Source organism: Scatophagus argus, chromosome 6 (genome assembly GCF_020382885.2).
Source record: "Scatophagus argus isolate fScaArg1 chromosome 6, fScaArg1.pri, whole genome shotgun sequence".
Classification (NCBI taxonomy): Eukaryota; Metazoa; Chordata; class Actinopteri; family Scatophagidae; genus Scatophagus; species Scatophagus argus.
This window is the reverse complement of record NC_058498.1, coordinates 24,108,866-24,121,210: the sequence shown is the minus strand read 5'-3', so window position 1 is coordinate 24,121,210 and position 12,345 is coordinate 24,108,866.

Here is a 12,345-nt window from a genome sequence, read left to right as displayed (position 1 = left end):
CCATATAGGACACACAGTGGCCACCTCTTGGTTTTTCTTTCACAGCTGTACTGAGCACACATTTGGTCGAAAGTATCAACACATCCCTTCATTTGGTTGTAAAATTCGATCACTTCAAAATTGTGTGGGTGAAAATCACCCGACGTTAGTGTTCTAGGGTTAAGAAAGGGAGTTGAAGCAATTCATTCAACTTTTCCTTTCCCTGTTGTAGCCTTTTATCTGCCATGTCCCATCTTGCTGTCCTGCTGCTGTTGGATCAGGCAGGAGAGTGGTCAAAGTCTATTTACTCTCACTCCCAAGGCAGTTTCAGGGTCAACCATTAATATGCCTAAAAGTGGTTTTGCCCCAGGTGAAAAATATTGAAGCGAGATGCAACAAAAGTCGCAAAGATAAGTCAGAGCCAAGGACAAACAGATTGGCGCGCTATGCAGATGCTACAGCATGAGCCTATTAGATTATCTGTAAACGTGAATTCTCTCTCCAGTGTTTGACGAGGGCTGAAGACAGATCCATATTTCACTGGAGGGGACTGCGACATGCACACAAACACTAATGAAAGACATTTAAGATATGGAAACTTCATTATTTTGGTGCCGCTGCTGGATCCAATGAGGAGCACATTAAGTTCTCACAGACGAACACATGCATGACACCTGCACACACACACACACACACTATCTCTCTCTCTCTCTCTGTCTCTTTCTCTATATTGATGGATTTTGCCAAAAGTAGTAGTAGTTTAAAAATAAATACTTTTTTTGATGCATGAGCTATACTACAGTAGCTGTATATGTATGTATTTTTTTTCACTTACAATAGAAATCTCATTTAGTGTAAAAAGGTTTAATATTCACAAAGAGGCCTCATTATCCTGAGCTGCAGTGTGTTTAGAAGGGATTCTGCACTGAAACAATTACTAAATAGAGACATTCAGCTAGTTTTACAATGATAATTGTCTTTCGTTTAGGCTGAATAACTATGGTATTTATGATTACACTGTTAATATTGTGAACCATAATCCTTTCTTTTTTAGAAAACTAGGAAGACAAACCTAGAGCAGAGGTGCAGAAAACATTATCTCTATCTCTAACATCATAACCGCAGTATATGCTTAGAATTTACATGTTATGGTGATCTAATAGGTAATATGTGGTGAGGTAGGGGGAGAAGAAAACTTAAAAATTAAATGATAAAGTAATAGCAGGGGGTGTTGCTGGTTTGCTGTATTGCAGCATGATTTGTTTGAATACAGACTCAGTACAATAATATTAATAACAATAGAAGTGAAGGTTTTAACATAAACAACAACAACAGAGGCGATGTAAAGTCACATGTGAAATTCTTCTGGTGTCACTGGTTTATCTAGTGCTTCATCTTACTCTATTAATGTGGTTGCATCTGTTTTATAAATGTATAAATATGAATTATCTGCTTTGTTGTCTGATGAACATTATATTTCATGGTATAGTGATGAAAAGTGTTTTCATGTCTGGAAAGTATTCCCACCACTGTACATTTTGTTATGTTACAGTCTCGTTCCAAAATGCATTAAATTCATTTTTTCCCTCAAAGTTCTACACAAAATACCCCATAATGACAAAGTGAAACAAGTTTGCTTGAATTTTTTGCAATTTTTGTTAAAAATAAAATATATATATATAAAACATGTACATACGTATTCACACCTTCTGATCAATACTTTGTTGAAGCCCCTTTGGCAGCAGTTACAGCCTCAAATCTTTTTGCGTATGATCCTATAAGCTTGGCACACTGAGTTTTGGTCAGTTTCTCCCACTCCTCAATGCACAACCTCTCAAGCTCCATCAGGTTGGATGGGGAGTGTCAGTGCAAAGCCATTTTCAGATCTCTCCAGAGATGCTCAATAGGGTTCAAATCTGGGCTCTGACTGGACCACTCAAGGACATTCACAGAGTTGACCCGAAGGCTGTATGCTTAGGGTCGTTGTTGTCCTGTTGGAAGATAAACCTTCGTCCCAGTCTGAGGTCCAGTGAACTCTGGAGCAGGTTGTCATCAAGGATGTCTCTGTACATTGCTGCAGTCATCTTTCCCTCAACCCTTACTGGTCTCCCAGTTCCTGCTGCCAGAAAACATCCCCACAGCATGATGCTACCACCACCATGCTTCACAGTAGGAATGGTATTGGCCAGGTGATGAGCAGTGCCTGGTTTCCTCCAGACATGACGCTTGTCATTCATGCCAAAGAGTTCAATCTTTGTTTCATCAGACCAGAGAATTTTGTTTCTCGTGGTCTGAGAGTCCTTCAGGTGCCTTCTGGCAAACTCCAGGTGGGCTTTCATATGCATTTTTTTGAGCAGTGGCTTCCGTCTGGCCACTCTACCATACAGGCCTGATTGGTGGAGTGCTGCAGAAATGGTTGTCCTTCTTGAAGGTTCTCCCCTCTCCACAGAGCAATGCTGGAGCTCTGTCAGTGAACATTGGGTTCTTGGTCACCTCCCTGTCTAAGGCCCTTCTACTCCGATCACTCAGTTTAGTTGGGCAGCCAGCTCCAGGAGTCTTGGTGGTTTACAAACTTCTTCCACTTCTGAATTATGGAGGCCACTGTGCTCTTTGGGACCTTTAATGCGACAGAAATCTTTCTGTACCCTTCCCCAGATCTGTGCCTCGACACAAGGCCCCTGTCTCAGAGGTCTACAGACAATTCCTTTGACTTCATGGCTTGGTTTGTGCTCTGACATGCACTGTCAATTGTGAGGGCTTATATAGACAGGTGTGTGCCAATCATGCCCAGTCAACTGAATTTACCACAGGTGGACTCAGCTGAAATTGTAGAAACCTCTGAAGGATGATCAGTGGAAACAGGATGTACCTGAGCTCAATTTTGATTGTCATGGCAAAAGGTGTGAATAATTATGTTTTTTGTTCTTCATTTTTAATAAATTTGTAAAAAAATTCAAGCAACAGATTCACTTTGTCATTATGAGGTATTTTGTGTAGGATTTTGAGAAATTTAATTGAATCCATTTTGGAATGAGACTGTAACATAAAATGTGGAAAAAGCGAAGCGGTGTGAATACTTTCTGGATGCATTGTATTTCACAGATTAATTATTATACTCAAAGTAGTTATATAATTAATATTTCCTAAATTTCTTAAGACCTTCTTGATGATAAGATGATATGATGATGATAAAATATTCCCCTAGATTACTGTTTTTATTGCGTACAAACTTGTCTGTGTCAGGATTTCATCACTATGAAAATTTATGATTACTTAATTTCCAGGTGGGTGATTTACTCTTGTTAAAAGCGAGCCAGCTTCATGATACTGGGAAGCCTGAGTCAAACCCACCAACATTGTTTCATAGTTCAGGCCTCTTTCTCTAGCACAATAAAATTCTACATTACAAGGCTTTTCTGAACAGTTCAACTGAAACAGATCTAATGTTGACACAACACATTACATGTTTCTGGTGTTTACATAAAAATTCTGCATAAATTTTGATTTACATATCTTCAGTCAAACCTGTTTTATATTTTTATACAATAAAAGAAACATTCCAAAGCCCATAAACATTAAATAAACATCACACCACTGAACTCAGGAACTGCACCAGCCACTTTATACAGCACTGAACTGCTCTCTCCGCGCTGCATGTTACTTTAACCTGTAATGTGCCTTAAGTTTTATATTTATATTTATTGACTTTTATCCTACTTAGTTTATTTAGTTCATTTAGTTGCATACCTTACTACTGTTCTACTACTGCACCGTGGGTCTTAGATTAATTCACTTTCAATCCTCTGTATGTGCTGCACATACGGCAGAATTGACAATAAAGTTGACTTTGACTTTGAAATGTATGAACGTTTGTGTGACACAATCTATTATATCTACAAAATGAATGTTTACATTATTCTTTTACCCCTTAGCAGAGGGACAAGTGTCACGGGAAAGATGGAGCTCTGCTCAGATAGGATTGGTTTATTAGCATAACAAAGTATTAGCATGGCTCTTGACATACTTCACTGATTTGCATAGATTTTAAATTCACAGGCAGGTGTCATTGCCACACACAGCATGCATGCTTCACCTGCACAGAGTAATTAAAACATGCATCCAGGTTTGTGCAATTAAAAGTAGTCAGTGCATGCTTTAAATCACGCAAGAGATAAAAGACTGATACATGCTGATCATACTGATCACACACTGATACACTTATGTTGATGAAAAAATTGTTTGTTTTAGAGGCTGGAGTTTTTTCATGGTGGAAACATGAAAATATACTGCAGAGCCAGATGGGGATGAGTTCATCAAACCAACAAGGTTCTAATTTTGAAACGGAAGAAGTCGCAGAAAGTTTTCTTGTGTAATTCTTGGGGTCTTGTGAAACCACACTGTCTAGTTGCTCCACTTGTTTTGAACATCCAGATAGATAAGAGCCAGTAAGAGCTTTTGATAATAGTTGATATGTATTCAGACTCAGGAGATAATGTGAGACTAAATCAGACTTGAACCCTGCGAAAGACACCAAATCCAACTTAGGAATTGCCAATATTCAGTGCAATAGCAACACACATCAGTCTTCTTGCTGAGGGTAATAACTGTTATTGTTGGCAGTAATACATAGCAGCAGTAATCACTGTAGTTACACTTTGTTGATATTCGTAGGATCTTTGCTGTCATCCAGATTACTATTTCAGCTTGTAGCTCTTAAAAAGCAGAAAGATTCATTAAATTGCATTCCTGTCTTGGCACATATTGGTAAATTACCCCTATGTGGGTGATCACCTAGAAATAATTGGATAGATGGCCACAGTTTCAAATGATCATGTTTAAATTATATGTTTGCAGCCATGACAGACAGTATGAAATGATACCGTTGTCAGTTCTGGATAACTGTAGAAACATGGTAGTGCAACATGAGGGACTCCATGGAAGAGGACCCTCTCTCTGTATCTCCCTCTGTAGATATAAAAGGTATATATATGCCCCTATGGCCCTTTAGAGAATGTTAAAGAGGCCATAATATGCAGATTTTCAGGTTCTGACTTATATTTGGGGAGTCCCCTAAAATAGATTTCCATGCATTAATGTTAAAAATTACACAAAACCGCCATCCCTCACCCCCCATTGGGCTGAATTACTGACGTGGCATGACTGCGATTGTTCAGGTTCATGAAGACAGACTGATGAAAAGATATTCTGGGTATGCTGAACTTGATTTATAGTACATAACTTCTCCAGTCCTACTTTTGTGACTGTGAATTGCCCTGATATTTCTGGCAACAACTTTCAGCATTGGTACAGTAAATCGTAATGTACATTAGTATGAATGTATAGTATTTGTGTTCTCTCAGTGTGTTCTGTGCAGTTGTGTGACAGGGTGCTCTGCACAATCTGTTTGTGTCCGCAGTAGAACTGGGTAAATATTTTATGCTGTGTTAGACTTAGACTTCACTTTATTGATCCCTTTGGGACGACTCCCTCAGGGAAATTGAATCATGTTTAGTGTAAAAGAGATGCAGAGCTAAAGGGTTTGGGCTCTCTTGCTTTTGCACATCCACATATGCCAGCTCCATCATTCACTCATTGTAATGGCCACACACTGGCATCCTGTCAGTCAAACTGTAACAGGCCATTATAACAGGCTGTGGATTCTAATTGATGGTGTTGATTAGACTTTTCTGCTGAGTACATCAAGGACAAGATATGTTGAATATTATACGACACAAATCAATAGCAGCAAGCTGTGTGCACAGCATTAGTGGAACATGTTAGCAAACACCAGTATTCATTGGACTGTGTTGGACACCTGATGAAAAAGTCCAATATTAAATCTCTTTTTAGTTTTGTTTTGGTCTCCACTAACTTCTGACCTGTCTCTTTGTGCTGCCAGTTTTAACAAAATTTATTGTTGAGCTTCCTGTGAGTTGCAGATTTACCACTTGAAAATTGTGGCACTAAACTATGCACCCTTTACTTACAAAAGAAGTACAAAAAAGCAGGCTTAATATGTTCATTTGGTGAATGGCATCTTGTGATAAGAATAAGTGTTTTAGCAGTTGGAAAACAGCTGTAAGTAGACAAGTTGTGATACATATTGTAAATATTCTAAAGCATTTTTCTGTTGTGGTTGTACAAGGTTTTATCATATGAGAAATAGTTTTTCAACATGAGAAGAATCTCTCAAGTTAAATTAACTGATTCACAGCATTTTGTTAGGATTGTACAGTTTTTCTGTTCCTGTTTTTTCTATCGGTCCTCTTCTTTCCTGCTTTCTGTTTGACCCCTGTGTTGTCATGGCAGACCAATCAGAGCTGCTTGGCCTTCCTTTCTCCATCCAGTCATCTGCCTCCTGACTCACCTGCTCCTCGTCTCTGCCAATCTGCTCACCTTTGCTACTGTCTACTTAAGGACTGGTCTGTTCATTCCACCTTCACTGCATTGTAACGTCAACTTCATTGGTATTGATGTCAGGCCTGTGTCTGGCTTTTGTTCAGTGGATTTTTCAAGGTTTTGGACTATCCTTGCCTTTTGTGTGTCTTCAGGTTCACTGCTTCTATCTGCCCAGTCAGCTCCGGTGCTCTTTGTGTTATTCTTGGATTGAAGATCGTGATCTTGAGTTTTTTTAGAACTGAACAAACTAAATTTGCTTCTGACCACTTGCACTCACCTGCTGACCCACTGCTGTTTAGTTTGAGAATAGTCTGTAGATTGGATTTTGCTGATACCTGTTGTAAAGAGTGTTTATAGTGAACTTTCTGAATTCTGTGGAGCTGTGTTTTGAAGTAACTGAAATGTAAATTGTTTTCTTTACTCTCTCATGGTGATGTTAATCTTGGTGAATCCAAGATGTGCATGCAATTTATAACCTTGAGTCTATAAAATGTGAAAAAAAAAAAAAAAAGATTCTCCTGAGATCCTGAAAACATGTTTTTGTTTTCTTCCGTCTGACCAACATTCCAAAGATGTTCTATTTACAATGAAAGAAGACGTTATACAAACTGGAACCAGAAAATGTTTGGCGTTTTTGCTTGATTTGACTTCTGATCAATCAGATGATCATTAAACTTTTGCCGATTATTTTCTGTAACTCAACTAGACCAATCAAATGCTGGGTAAAGCACTACATTCTGTGGTGCCCACAGATAAATAATAAAGTTTTCCTTTAGTTAAAATAGTTTCCGTTGTGTTTACTACTGATTCTAAGTACATACTAAAGCTGCATTGGGGAAAGATTCAGGTGTCATGACAGGAGAAGTCAATGCTGTCAAAGTCTACTGGAAATTCTGTATGATGCACAGTTGTGGAAGTGGGACAGTCCTATCCAAGAATGGATCTGTGGCCGTTTCTACCCTGCAGCTCTTCATTGTTTCAGTACTGTTGACAGCGGGGTCCTGACAGGAGCTAGAATCAGAACAGTTCAATATCGGAACAAACACAAAACAGTTTTGTGTGCTCTATATATTCCCATGACCTGCTTGAGTTATAGGTCTGTCTTGTCATGTCCTTAAGCTACAGTGTCTTCAACACACTTCTGCAACTACTTCTGACACACACACAAACAAATAGCATACAACGTATGTCGGTGGATGGAGAGGTAGCACAGAAACAGAAAGAAGAATATGTGTATATGTGCCCTAGAGGGATGTGTTGTTCTTATAGCTGGCTCCTACCTTTACTGTTTGTGTGCTCATGTGTGTGTCAGTCATGAGGCAGCTGATGAATGTGTGTCGCGTCGTCTCAAGGTAGCAGCTAAATGGTCCAAGTGGCACAGTGCCCGTCACTCATCTGTTAGCACCTGTTGACAGTAATTGGTGCACTTTCACTTACACGCTGGACAAACTGTGTTTTAGTTACAAGTCAGTGTGCAGCGGAGGTGAGCTTTCATGTGTGCGTGTCAGATACAAAAGAGACTAAAAGGTTATGGGACCACTACGGTGGTACAACTGTTTCAGATTTGTAAAGGTGTAAAAAAATAACTCCAAGTCTGTGAGATTTATAAATGTGTAGACAAATCTGTAAACATGTACGTAGGTGTTGTGAAAGGTGAAAAAATATCAATGACAGCCCATGTGGTCCTCTGAGATGGCTGTTTTTGTTACATGCAACTTTTATAACAAGTCTACTGATGCATAAATCCCTGCATCTGCAAAACTGCATCTGGACATTTGTCTAGGTAGCCATAAAAACAACACCTCTGTCCTTGTTGTTGAGGCGCATAAATAATGATAACAATAATGATTGCACTAGCTACCATAGCAAAAGGTCTCTTCCTTGGCCAGGAAAGTAAAAGGACCAATTGAATGATGAATCAGTCTATGTTACTAAGATGACCAATGATTTGCTAACATGAAAAAAGTGGTCAGCCCATAAAACAATCCATTGTCTAAAAATAAACTGATGGTATACTTAATAAAAATTTGGTCTCTTTAAACACTCCCATCACGTTCTCATAGATTCAGTGAACTAAATGAGACAAATTAATGTTTTTCTTAAAATGAGCTTCTTTCTGCTAAGTTCTTCCAGTTATGACTGTGATGTTCTTGAAGTGTGCATATGCAGTACATCACACCATTATGTACGTGACTAAGAGTACATAGCACAAGGCTTGGTACTGGGACAGATCCTTGGCGTGCTGATTTTATTTATTTATTTATTTATTTTTATGTTATGATAGAAATCAACTTATTTTAAGAATCTGCTACTGCAGTCAAATGTCAATTTATTGTCTCTGATATACACTGGAAGTAATGGCACCCCAATGAACCGTGTTCCATATGTCAAACTGTTACCTTGAGCAGCCCAAAGTAACAACTAAGCGGTTCTACTAACAGTATTTTGTTTTTTTGCCAAGGAAGTCCACAGTCCACTTTAGGCAGCGAGAAATTCTGACTGGATCGAGCCAGATTTGATGCTTTATATTCCTGTCACACTTAAAATGAAAAGACAATATAAGGGCTTGACTAAACTTGTTAGGTGTTAGTAGCTTCAAAAGTCACATCTTATTTGTTCATTCTACTGGAGCTATGTGACTTGTCTGTGTACATGTTTCCTTATGGGTTTATGGTCTCAGCTGCTAGTTTCAGTTCTTCTTCAATACAGCATGATGTTCATTTTGTAAATTATGGTCCTGTTTAGAGTAACATAGACAATAAAGCAGGGTACCATTTATGATCATGCGATTGATAAGTTAGTATTGCAGTAGGTCTTCAGGTACTCAGTCCAATCAGGATGTTCTCTCCAGCTCCCCTCTCTTGTCCAAATATGGTCATTTTTTTGGTCAGTAAACCCCAAACCCATAAGTGACATCACAGTGGATTTTGCAGTCACACCTTATCAAATCCTGTTCTGATTGGCTTATTATTGGGTTTAAAAGAAAAAAAAAAAAAGCAAAATGCAAAGCAAAATGTTTGAACAAAACATCTCTTCATGCATCACAGAATCAGGTTCTGCTACTGATCTGTACTTTTCAAATCTGGGTTGAGACACAGTGGCTCATGCATTGAGAATACCACCAGCCAGTTTCATTTGCTGCCAAAGGAATGTTGAGAAAAGAAAAGCCAGACTGGTTCCCTAATTTAGAGGGGGATGTGACTAACAGGCATTTGGCAGTCCTGTTAGTGTCAGTCTGTGAATTGAGAAAATAAAAGAGTTCAAAACAAGTTCAAGAGGTCAGGAACTGCCACTTATATAAGTACATATTGCTCATGTTTATTTGATAATGTGTCTTAGCAATACAGCATGTAAAATAAGTTAAGTCCTTCTCTAGGCAAAGGCTCCTCTTTCACCAGACTAAGCTTGTGACAGCAGCAGCACTGCTCTCTTATTATACCTTTTAATGATCACTAACCAGGTCAGACTACTCTCATTTATCGTGGATTTATTTTGAAGACTCAGCTGAAGAATACAGTCTGCATCTCTGCCAGGATTTAGACCACATTTTCTATTCAATCTGTGTATTATAGTATGGAAGCTTTGCTGGAGATTGCACAAAAGGAGAATTGGCAGAGGCATGTATTTGTCTGTGTGTAGAACAATGTGTCTCATCACAAACAAACACACACTAGCCAATTGTCCCTGTTTTTAAGGATAAGACACATTTACAGCTCACAAACAGGCAGCATTGTTTCTCGTGGCTAAGCTCCTCATCCACACATCATATTCCAGACTTGATGAGGAGAAAATTAACAAATGAGTTGTAAGGATGCCATAATAGGATTTCAGGGTGAAGTCTGTCATGTATCTGGAGACAGTGCAGCCATTAAAGGCACACCTTGACAATTGGAGTTTGTAGTCTGCTGCATTTAGTCTCGCTGTATTACAAAGAAAGAGAGAGAAACGAAAACTGTGTTGGCACCTAAAGGTAGTTTTAGAATTTTCCATTCCATTCTATTGAGTCCTATTCAGGATTCTAACAAAGAACTGTGATACTGGAAAAAAAAAAGATGTCAAGGCTGTAGTTTAGCTACCTTTTCACCATCCAAAATCATCATTTCAACTACATTTGTGGCCTTGTATTTTTGTAAAAAAATTGATAAAAACGCATCTGGCTCAGCAAAACTGGCGTTTTGACTGTCATGAGAGAGGTGAGATAATGATCAAACTTTTGGGGAAAACATTTAACTATAACTTAAGTTTTTCTCTAGTAATGATCACCAGAGAACTTCCTTTCCCGATAAATCGCTGCTTCCGCTCATTTGAACCTTGAATGTTCTCAGGTGCAACCTTGTTGTAGATCCACAAAATTCCTTCTGTAGCATTCACACACAGGGACTCGAAAGCTAGGACAGCAACCCGTTTAATTGTGAATGGGAGCTAGCTTACTAAGCTACAGAGATTTAAAAGGTGCCCAGAGGCACTACAGTGGAAAGTAGAGAAAAGCTCAAGTTTTAATCTCCACTATCTGTCCACTATAACCAGTCCTTTCATCCCATCTCACTATAACCATTCTTTTCAGCATGTCCCAGTATAACCAGTTCACCAAGCTTGTCCCAATACACCCAGCCCACCCTGCCTGACTGACTTTGACACAAGAGACCACTGTTCACAACCTAGAGCTTTTACCCATGAAGATTATTACATACTAACCTTAAAAGTGCAATGACGGATTGTTCAGCATCCATAGTGATGCTGTTAATAGCTGGAGTAGGTTTGAAAAGGTTTTTAGACCATGTGAGCTCAACTCCTAGGTTTTTGAGCTTCTTCAAAATATGCTGCCACGCAATGTATTCTGCTGGTGTTCTGTACTTAACTGTTAAGGAACAAATGGACACACAAATAAAGGCACAATTGAGAACACTGCGTGTGAGAGAAAATATGCAGTCTGACACTGCTCATCAATTCAAACCACGTTCAGCAAACAAATGGACATGGATGTGCTCTGTTAAACTTGACCAGGCACCTGAGCTGTGTCTGCAGTGGTCATTTTACTTGCAAAGTATTCTCAAGCATCCTTCATGTGTTTTTCAGTAATACAAAGATATTAAATTACTGTTTTTTCCTGTCCTTCCATCAACTGGAGATTGAATCAAAAAAATAGAAGCCATACAAATATGGTTGCATCAAGAAAGCCAGCTCCAGTTGTTCAAGAGGTTTTATGTCCATGTCAATTTAATTTCAAACAACCTGGACAAACGCTATTTTCATTCAGATAAAAAGATTTTTTCGCCTCAATGTTGCCAGGTTTTAAAGAAAGACTCTTCCTAAATACATCCATTCTCATGCATGTACAAATACCTGAGCCAACAACTTAGTGTTTCTGTAATGGCCATCAGGGCAATTATATTTAAATACAAATTTTAAATATTTAAATTCAGTGCTAACCTTTCTTCTTTTTTTCAATGAAAATGTTTTTCACATTTGTTGGTTAATTTTAGAGAGTTAGGAGATGGTTCAAATTAATAACAAATGGAACAGGAAATAGTTTCTTGCAGCTGCAGTCTAACCATCAAAAACCACCAATTTGTCGAGAACACTACTTCCAGAATTAATACTGAATGTTGAACGTAAACAGTTAGGTTGAAGTCCAAGAGATTGAGTCTGATGTGTGACAATGGGAGAACAGGTCTTTATTATACTTGAGCTTGTTGTCTAGAACATCTCTTGGAGAATAATATACATAATAATAACATCATAATAAAACAAACAGACGTAATAACGTAAGATCATTACTCAGCAAATAAAAGGTTCTTACACAAATCGGCAAATTTACAATTAAACATATAATGCATCCATTTTCTATACTGCTTTATCCATCAGGTGTCATGCCTGGTGTTTTTTGTTATGCTTTGTCTTTTGATTTCAGTCCAAGTGCCATGTTTCATGTTTGTCTTGTCATGTGTTTCCATGTATTATGTTCAA